We start from the raw sequence: 10,024 nt of genomic DNA, 5'->3' as shown, positions 1-10,024 counted from the left end.
TTGTTTTGTTGGTTTCCTGTGACCGGTCAAAAGTGCACCACGACTTTACGGACACACTGTACATGGCCGGAATATGATGATATTACACTAACTGCTTTGTTCCCCAGCAAACACGATAATCCTAGTGAAACTGCACTGTTTCCTGCAGGAAATTTTGATATAGTTGGAATTTTGTTAAAGTAATTTTCGTCCGTTTTAAATGTCAAAACTTCACAAGCCCTAACGAAATACTTTCGCAAGAAACCGGAGCGACAGTTTCGCGATCAGTCGTGCCAGCCGTCGTTTTGCATGTTTTGTGTACGACGAGCGACACCGCCCGGTTGCGTGCAGAAAAGCTAGCTCTGGTGCGCCCAGGACCTCCTGCTCGAGCGCGCCGTCAGGTGGCGCTGCACGTGATCGCCAGCAAGCCTACGCCAAACTTGCATTCCTTGTTTGTTTGCAATGCTCTGGCGAAATATTTAGCACTCTAGTAAGATGCAGTAGCGGCACGCTAAGCGGTGATATATGTTACAGTGCTACAAAACGGACATGACGCCACCGGCGGTAACGAAATAAGAAAAGGGTCCTTCTCGACTTAGCCTTCTGTGGAAAAAGAAAAATCTTTTCCACCGCATGCTGCACGCCAGGCCGTTGGCTCCGACAGCCACTTGCTTGCACTCGCCGGCAACTTTTGTATGCGGAAATACTTGTGCTAATAGTCAAGACTGTCTCAGCTAAAAATAATCTAATTTCGCATTTTTAAGAACACCCGGGCAAGCACCGCTAAATACGCAAGGCCTATAGGACTCATTCGCAACAGAACTGTAACGCAGATCGGGAAATAAACATAATAAACAAGAAAATATAGTTTGTTAAATTGTGGCTCTGGTTAAATTCAGGTTCGCAGCGAAAGTCGCCACTCACCATAGCATGAATGGAATTTCGGCTTCCTGCTGACGAATCAGGAAAACGATGCAACCCGCAAATTTGTAATTTGACATGAGAAGGAGTGAAATTTTGTGTATGCCAGGCCCGAAAGGTTAGACTAGCACAGCGCTTGAAGCGAATAGTTTTTCTTTCTTGTGTTTTTTTTTCGAATACGTTTGAAACACCTTTTCTTCCGGCACAAGAAGAAACGTGAACAAAACGTAACGCCCACATCCCCACACCCTGTGCTGGAGGCAAAACGAGTAACACTATAAGCAGCTCTAAAGTGCGCCTACGCGATTTCACATTATACGATATAATTTTACAACATATGACATATACAAGGTTACTAAAAAAAATTACTGGGGATCTTTTTTGTTCACCGTTGCTTCCTGTGCTTGAAATATGCGTAATAATTTTTAAAAATATTCAGGCAGACGGCGCAGCGGTCTGCGAGTTCTTCAGTTCTTTCTGTAAAGAAAGGCACCTATGTCATTTCCAAAGTTCTTTAATCTTTCGCCTACTTAAACTAATTTTCAAACACCCTCTCACGGATCCATTTCTAATTTACTCAAGTTGCCTCATCGGATAAAGGCTGTTTTGTTTGCGTAATATGTTTTTCTGTGCCGGATGCGCATTCTGTCCACTGCGCATGGTAAAACGGAGAAAATGCAGTGATATACCAGAATGCCCGGCAATACCTGCGAGTTGACGTTTCTCTGAATGAGCAGAACTATTCTAGTAAAAAGAGGGCGACCCCTTCCCTCTGCATAGTGGCAACTTGTAAGCAAAACACGCTCAGCCAAGCTAAGCAAAGCATCTGAGTGAACTGCTACTGACGCTGTGATCATGTGAGCGCTCGCAATTGTTCAGCCCTGCTAAAAGCAGGCAGCAGGAAGCAAATGGACAAACAGGACAGACAGTGGTGATGACGCTTGCACATGTTACAACAGGCACGCCAACGGAACGTTCCTCACCAGACACGCACCGACGCCTTTTCGATATCAATCGAACGACACTAATGTGCGTTGCGCAAAAAAATAGTTCAAAAAAATTAAAAGGCGAACACTGAGAAACGAAACTGCCCAGAGAACTAACGACGTCAACTGCTGACAAGCCTTATGCAATCCAGAGTGCGACAGAGTGCGCATGCCTGCATTGTGTGCTCAATGCAGATAAAGAAGCACTGTGTATGCCATGCAGACACGTCACGGAGCAAGACCTCAGACCTCCCGACACTTTACTGACCTTCCAGCAAGCTCCTCTTCCTTTCACAAACACCTTTCGTTTAGTTTTTATTCGGGTGAGTTAAGGGGACACTAAACAGAAAACTAATCGAGCCAGTTCAGACTGATACAGTATTCTTTAAATATTACGTGTTCATTCGTTTGGTAGAAAGTGGTTGATCACTAATAGAGAACAATAAGCTAAGCCTACCTTTCTTGAATTTCTCGTCCGAACCGCAGCAGCGATAGGACTCAAGATATTTTCTCGTTCTAGCGCTGAAAATTATATCGAAACTTCGTAGGCAGAGCATTTGGTTAATTTATAATGCAATGCATTAGGCGAGAAAACGCCATCGATATCCATGACGTCATAAGAAGCTGGCGCAGGAAGCTCAGGGAGGCGTCGATCGCCATCCGTATTTTTTCATTCTTGCGTATTTTTCTGGCTGACCGAGCCACCGCGCAGGTAAAATTGACCTTTTTTGCTATTGAGAAAGTGTAGCTTATTAATCCAGCTTAACTTAATGCTTCAGGGTTCCCCTGAAGTTACGAACAAATCGCGCTCTTATGCGCGTGCCGACTACGTCTGGATTCGTCCGTAAATACATTGACCAGCGTGCAAGATTACTGACATTCCTGCAAGGAGCGTTCCTCAATCTAAACCTCGTGAAGGGGTGGCACCTTACTCTGACGAAGAGAAAATGTGCCCGCCGCGCCGAATCCTGGCTCTACCACGCTCTGATCACACCGTATATGGCTACCGCGTGATGCGACCACCTGCAGATCGCGCTGAAGACGGGAGAGGGGGAAGTATGCGGAAGAAATGGCCTTAGTGTTTGTCGGTAACAACTGTATTTATAGTACTGCAGCGCTTTCGCCGACAGGAGTTTAGATCTCGCACGTGGGTACGTCGAGGTGTTGCCTCGCCGCCGCCTCGCGGGCCTGCAGGACGGCCCAGAGTTGGTCACCGAGGCTGGGGCTGCGCAAGGTAGCGGCCCACCACGGCCGAAGGGTTCCGGAGTTAGCACCGTGCGGGTTTTTGTTACAGTCCCAGAGCAGGTGAGTTAAAGTGGCTAGATCAGTATGGGAGACCTTGCATATATTTGTAAGGTATGTACCGGGGTAGAGCCTGTGGTACATGTGCCAGGTTAGGGTACGTGAGCGTCTGCAGTTGTCTGAAGGCCACCGCCTGCATCCTGTCCAACTTGTCGCTGGGCGGAAGGAAGGTTCGGCGGGCTAGGCAGAGGGCCTTGGTAATTTCGTTGTAGCTCGTCAAGCAGTCTTTGGTGCTGTCCCACGGACGACGGTCGCCGGCGCTGTTCGCGAGCTCGCGCGCCTTTGCGTGTGCCGTCTCGTTTCGGTTGCGATGGCCTTAGTGTTTCCTGCAAAAATTACTAAATGGAACTCTGACGATGCGAATGACTGGCATTAGAATGGATTTTGTATAATATTCCTGATTGTGCCTTCAGACATTCTTGTGTTGCTATTTATTGCGATCTAACTTTCTAAATTTCCAATAAATCGTGTTTTTGTATAACCATGAATACAATAAGTTTCTGCACACATGCATTATCATTGTGAATCATTGCACGTACAACGCAATATTTTGTACAATATTATGAAATTGCAACGTCACAAAGTTGTGTGAGGCCAGAGGGACGTAGTAAGTGAAACCAAATCCACGTACTGACCATCATTCCCATGCTGGCTCAACCACTGTGTTTGCAGTTTCTGCAGACACCAGCGCCAGAGTTCCCTGTAGTAAAGTTTGTAGCAAGTTCTGTGAGAACTACTGTGTGTCCGAAAGCGACGCAGCGCAGGTGATACCGGGCCAACAGCGGACACGTTTTGGTGTCGGATGAGCTATATATTGCTGTTGCCGTAAAATGCGGACAGAAAGCTATGTATGCTGGTTACGAAAGCCGCATGATGCAGACAGAACTGGTGGGAATTCACAACTAATTAATTGATCATCAAAGTTCATTAGCTTATCAACAAATGAGGCGAACGGTATATTGTTCACACTCGTCTATACAGTTGCTCAGACTATTTTTGTCAAGTGTAGTTAGTTAGATGATTAAGTTTAATTATGCAAAATTTTAAATACCCGTTTTCGGGCATGAGTCGCATTCGAAAAGTTGTAGAAGCAACCAATGAAGCTGTTTCCATGACGTTATCTTCAACGTGGTTCTATTTCCCGAGGGTATAGAGCAAGCACGCGAAGTATAAAAAAACAGAAGTGTGCTCTGTGCTCTTACTGTTACTGTTATGCGCTCTTACTGGCCACAGATGCGTCACACAACAAATCAATACGTGGTCAGCTGCGATCAATGCCAACGCCACAAGCGACCTTCAAACGCTCCATCAGGACTTCTCCACCCACTGACTCCGCCGCATACAGCCTTTGAACAAGTTGGTATCGACCTCCTGGGCCCCCTTTTTTTTGACGGTCGTCAAACAACGACCGAGGGATCATCGTCTGTGTTGACTATCTTACTCGGTACGCAGAAACAGCAGCAATACCCTCATCCACCACTGCTTGCGTCGCAGCTTTCTTGTTGCGTTTCGTTATTCTACGCCAGAGCCCACCTCGCATGATCAGAAGTGACCGCGTAGGCAGTTCGTCGCCGACGCTGTAGAAGAACTGCTTCGTCTGTGCAGTGCACATTTCGGACACTAAACCCCGTATCGTCCACAGACCAACGGTCTTGTTGAACGGACGAACCGGTCTGACGAACATACTGGCCATCTCCTTTCTATTATGCCCGATCGCTACGGACCTGCCTTTTCACCATCCCACCGTTTTCTATATATACCGAATATTAAATCACCAAGACAATCTGCCTTGCCGAAGTCCGACGGATAGCACGTATTCGCACGGTGGCATAGCAAAACCACTCAAAGCAGAGGTACGACAACACTCATCAGTCAGTTTCTTTTGAAAAAGGTGATTTAGTGCGGCTTTGGACCTCGCCGCGCAGGCGCGGCTTGTGCCGCAAGTTTCTGCCGCATTACTGCCCCGTTCACACTGAGACATTCGGCGGCTGGAGCGGCGCCCAGCTCGGCGGAACCCAGTTCGGCGGCGGCGAGATCCGTCGGAAAAGCCCCTTCCGCGCCGATCGCTCCCGTACCGATTTTTGCGGCAGCTGCCGCCGGATTGCCTCGCCGCCGCGCGGCGCTGACCAATCGGGGAGCGCGAAACAGAACTTCCAAAGATGGCGGCCGAGTCTCACGTCATGTCGCCGCCGTCTCTTCGGCGAATACTTCTGCGCATCATGCATCGCCAGAAAGGTGCTTGCCAACAGGCCGAGCAGTACTGCCTCTTCTTGCTCGGGGTTCATCATTGTCTTTCCAAGTAATGGTGGAGACGCGCAACATAACACACGAACTCGCCGCGAGCGCAGACAACTGCGCAATTTCGAGCCACGCGAACATCCGGGATATCCCGCGCTTCATTGGAGGTTAGCACTTTATGGGGCAGATGGCGCTGTATGTCTTTCCGGCGGCGCGGTCCGCAAGCAGTGTGAACTACGCGATTTTCGGCGGCAGGAGAATTCCATTCGCTGTAGACGCCGGATTCCTCAGTGTGAACGTACCCTACGTTGGCCCGTTCGCCCGTTGAGACCGTTTGAGTGACTTACATGGTCGCATGCCTTTTGTCTACAGGTCGCCGGTCTAGCAAAACCCAACTTGCACAGGTTGCGTCCCTTAAGCACTATTATCCCGTCACTGAAAATGACTCCCCCGGCGGGATTCGTCTTTGAAACGGGGATTCTAACGCGGCGAAAAAAGGAGGTTGAAGAATATAGGACGACGACGGTCCCTCGCTGTGGCGAGCAGCAGCATTTCAACGGCTATCTTCACGATCGATCATATCTGCCAGCCTTCATGTGTAAATAGACACACAATCACCCGTAACAGCGTTATGCCCAAATTGCTTTTCTGTACATACATCTTTTCCTTTTGCTTTGTATCTTTCTTTTAAGCTGTACGATATATTTTTGTTCGGTTACCTGTGCGCCAGTATCAAAACCTCATGGTTTTTTCTGGGCACATAATCTAAAGCCGGGATTGATTAATTTATTTTCATTGACACCGACGCATTGTTCCTGTTTTTCTCCGTCGTCGTTCGGTCGTGAATTCACCTTGGCTTTGGTTGATTGTAAACTGTTCCTTTTCATAATTCTCGTTTTCTATTTCGTTTTTTTCTGTATTCGCACTTCTGTATCAATGTTTCTTTACCGTGCTGCAGCACTCAGACCTTAGGCTATTCCTAATGATTGATTGATTGATTGATTGTAAGGAGATGTTGGAGCCTTGTAGAGACGCCAGCTACTCCTCTGTTCTGACGTGCAATAAAAAGAGGAACAGCGTGATTAGAACAAAGTCATAGCGGCACAAGTTCCCGCAAGTAGTTCCCAAGTCGTGACACATAAGCTACAAGTTCGAAATTCTATAATATTTGGGGTTTTACGTGCCAAAACCACTTTCTGATTATGAGGCACGCCGTAGTGGAGGACTCCGGAAATTTTGACCACCTGGGGTTCTTTAACGTGCACCTAAATCTAAGCACGCGGGTGTTTTCGCATTTCGCCCCCATCGAAATGCGGCCGCCGTGGCCGGGATTCGATCCCGCGACCTCGTGCGCAGCATCCCAACACCATAGCCACTGAGCAACCACGGCGGGTTACAAGTTCGAAATTCAAGTTCGCAAGCTAGAATACAAGTTCAATGCTGTCCATGGAATGTCATACATCACGGGGTTTTTTATAGCCCGAAGAAGCGAACCACATAATATACAACGCCGTGAAAACAACTTCTTTGGGTGTTTCTGAGTACTCTTTACAACTTTTTCAAGTACATCATGTGCCATAAAGCGGATGTTTGAAATTTTGCGTAATTACACTTAACAAATTGGCGAACTAATCGCAATTCAAGAAATAGTCTAACTCAAGATGACCACGAACAATATACCGTTGGTTTCATTCGTCAAAGGTGTGAAGCTCTATCTTTAATGTTTCGTTCTAGCTACGTGAACCAGAGGCCTGATGTGTAAACCAAAGCAATCCTTAGCCACGGAAACTCATTTCGCTTATTTCTAGTCGTACAAGACTGTAATGTCGTGCGCCAAAATTAGCCGTCGATATTTATTTCGCCAATTCTCGCGGCGCTATCCTCAGCGGAGGCTTGGCGCAACCTAAAAGACGAACAGATACTGACCCAGTGTGAGGGTACAAACAAATCGGCTAAAGGAAGCCGTCTGCTCACCCAAGCATTGATCAGGTCAGGGGGACAGGATTCGCTGCACAGTTCCCCCAGTTATGTAATAAGCCGAACTTGAGGCATATTTAGAATTATGCAATGTCAGTTTCCCTGGGATGAGGGTCACGTTCATTTCTGTAATACCAGCAAGGCCTTCAATTGGAGTGACACTAAAGAAGACCGTTGACTTAGCTGTATCGATGAATTGCACTTTTGGAAGACCAAAAACCACTATCCCCCCGTGAGCGGAGTCTTGCTATGCCATAAAAGATGCAATAACGAAAGACGAGCTTAAAGTTCCCGCACTGGATTCTCGTAACGTCGTCTTTTTTAGGCAGAGTGTATATGGTGCTGTTCCGGGCTATTTCATAGTTTACCCTTAAACAAAGCTTGCATTGCATGGCTGCGTTTTGAGGGGGAAATTCAAAGAGGTGTAATTTGCCCTTCGTCTTCTCCAGTCTTATTCAACCTTTTTTCTAGCCATCAAAAAACCCTCACTAGGCTAAGCAAAGTTTGGGATGCTCTTTACTGTATATTTAAAAGGACGCTACAGAGAAACACTGAATAAGTTTAGATTGATAAGGTATTCTTTCGCAACACTTTATTTTTCGCTTAATATAGGTTGGTTGTATGAAAGGAAAATGAAAGTCATAATTTCATCTCCTAAAATATCGCACCGAGACCTCAATGCCGGTATGGCAATGTGACGTCACGGATTTCAAGAAAGCGAAATAAATGAGATGCGAAAAGCAGGTTGGTAAACCATAAGATAAACATAGTTTGCTGTCCTGCTCTGGGGAAGTAAGGACTCACCAAAAGTTTTTGAAGTTTGCTAAGATAAGTAGAACTTGTTGGCTGGGCGAGTTGGTTGAGATCTAATGAATACATTGTTGCGCTAACAGGAAAATAAAAACTTAAGAGGGCAAGTAAGAAACGATAGGTCGAGCGCTGAACTTCAACTGATTTTACTCTTACAGCAGGGTATAGAGAAGCAACAAATGCGCATGCGTACATCAGTTGTGTCTAGAGCGATTACAGGGACGTTTTTAACACCTGCATCTCGTCGTAAAACAGAAAAACAGACTTATCACTAACGCAGCTCGTGCCTCTCTCTTTTATTTGATATGCCTCCAAAATTTCCCTTGCTAACGTATCACCACTCCTGTCGATTATCTTAATCTCGCGCAGTATAGTGGCTGGCATTTGCCTGCCAAGCAAATCATGCAATGCGCAGGCAAATGCGCATTACCTGTGTTATTTAAAGACAGTGCATGCTCCCAGGTCCGGTTATTTACACATCTCCCCGTTTGTCCCACGTAGGACTTCCCGCATTTCAGCGGTATCTCGTATACAACACCCACCGCACATTTCACGTACGGTCTAGCGTGGTTTTTCTGGCATCCTGACTTTTTGTGAACGCGGCTTATGCGCGGACACAGTCGAGCCAACGTGCGTCGCGAGAAAACAACTGGCACATCAAACCTAGTAGCGACTTTCTTCAAGTTGTGGGAGAGTTTGTGGACGTATGGCACCACTGCGGGTTTGAATCCTTTTTTGGTCAGGGCTAGGCATACGCTTCTTTTTCCCGTCGCCTTCTGGAGCAATGTTTTTTGACACCGCCCCTACGACCGATCTCGGGTAGCCGGCTGTGGTAGCCTCGCCGATTGCTTATCAAAGCTAGCCTGCATCACGTGAGGGCACGACTTCATGAGAGCAAATTCAAGGCAAATAGTGGCTATTGCTCTTTTAACCAACTCTGGATGTGCCGAATCGTACGGGAGCAGTTCCTTCTGGGCACGTGGGCTTTACTGCCAGCAGACGTGGCTTTTGTCAAAAATTAAAAATAGATCTAAAAACTGAAGAGTGCCATGGGAAGGGATTTCATGCGTAAAAAGCATGCCCTTCCGATGTAGTGTAAAAACTCCTAAGACCTCGTTAATACACTGGTCAACAGTAAAATTATGATTATTTTTTAAAAGAATTAAAAGGAAACATGGACATGTCTAAAAGCCTTAAGGTAGAACCTATCGACTTGCAGGTCGCGGTCAGGTGACGCCAAGAAAATGTCACACAGCACAAGAGCGACGCAGGAAGCAATGAAAATTCCTTGCCGTTGAACATATAAGTCCTCGTTAAAAGAAATAAAAAGTCGACTTTAAATAAAATTCCGATAAAACCATAATATTGTCAATAGACATACCCACTAGATTCTGAAAATTTACTGAGCTGTTGTGGTCAGTGCAATCCCCAACAAAGGCACACACTTCCTGTTGAGGCACTGAGTAAAACAAATCAACTACGTATACAGAAAAATCGTGTGCGACAGAAGCGTTTCCTTTCAGGAATTGAATTACATCTCTAGAGCTTTTAATTAGGGGGGATGTGTCAATAATCGGGCCCGGGAACATGAATTGTCTACAATTAACAAAGGTAATGCGCATTTACCTGTGCATTGCGTGGTTTCCTTGGCAGGTAGATGCCAGCCCTTACTGCGTGAGATTAAGATAATCGGCAGGAGTGGTGATACGTAAGCAAGGGAACTTTTGGAGGCATATCACATAAAAGAAAGAGGCACGAGTTTCATTAGTGATGTGCCTGTTTTTTTCTGTTTGGCAAAGCGATGCAGCTGT

The 10,024-nt window shown here is 46.4% G+C and overlaps 1 protein-coding gene across 3 annotated transcripts in view; it reads right to left on the bottom strand.

The window, feature by feature from the left end:
- LOC135906745 (uncharacterized) overlaps positions 1 to 10,024 on the bottom strand; it is a 312,903-nt gene that overhangs the window by 9,135 nt on the left and 293,744 nt on the right. The window lies entirely within an intron of this gene.

The sequence above is a fragment of the Dermacentor albipictus genome, chromosome 1, assembly GCF_038994185.2.
Source record: "Dermacentor albipictus isolate Rhodes 1998 colony chromosome 1, USDA_Dalb.pri_finalv2, whole genome shotgun sequence".
Taxonomy (NCBI): domain Eukaryota; kingdom Metazoa; phylum Arthropoda; class Arachnida; order Ixodida; family Ixodidae; genus Dermacentor; species Dermacentor albipictus.
Note: the sequence above shows the minus strand (reverse complement) of the source record. Positions and strands in the feature narration are given on the sequence as shown.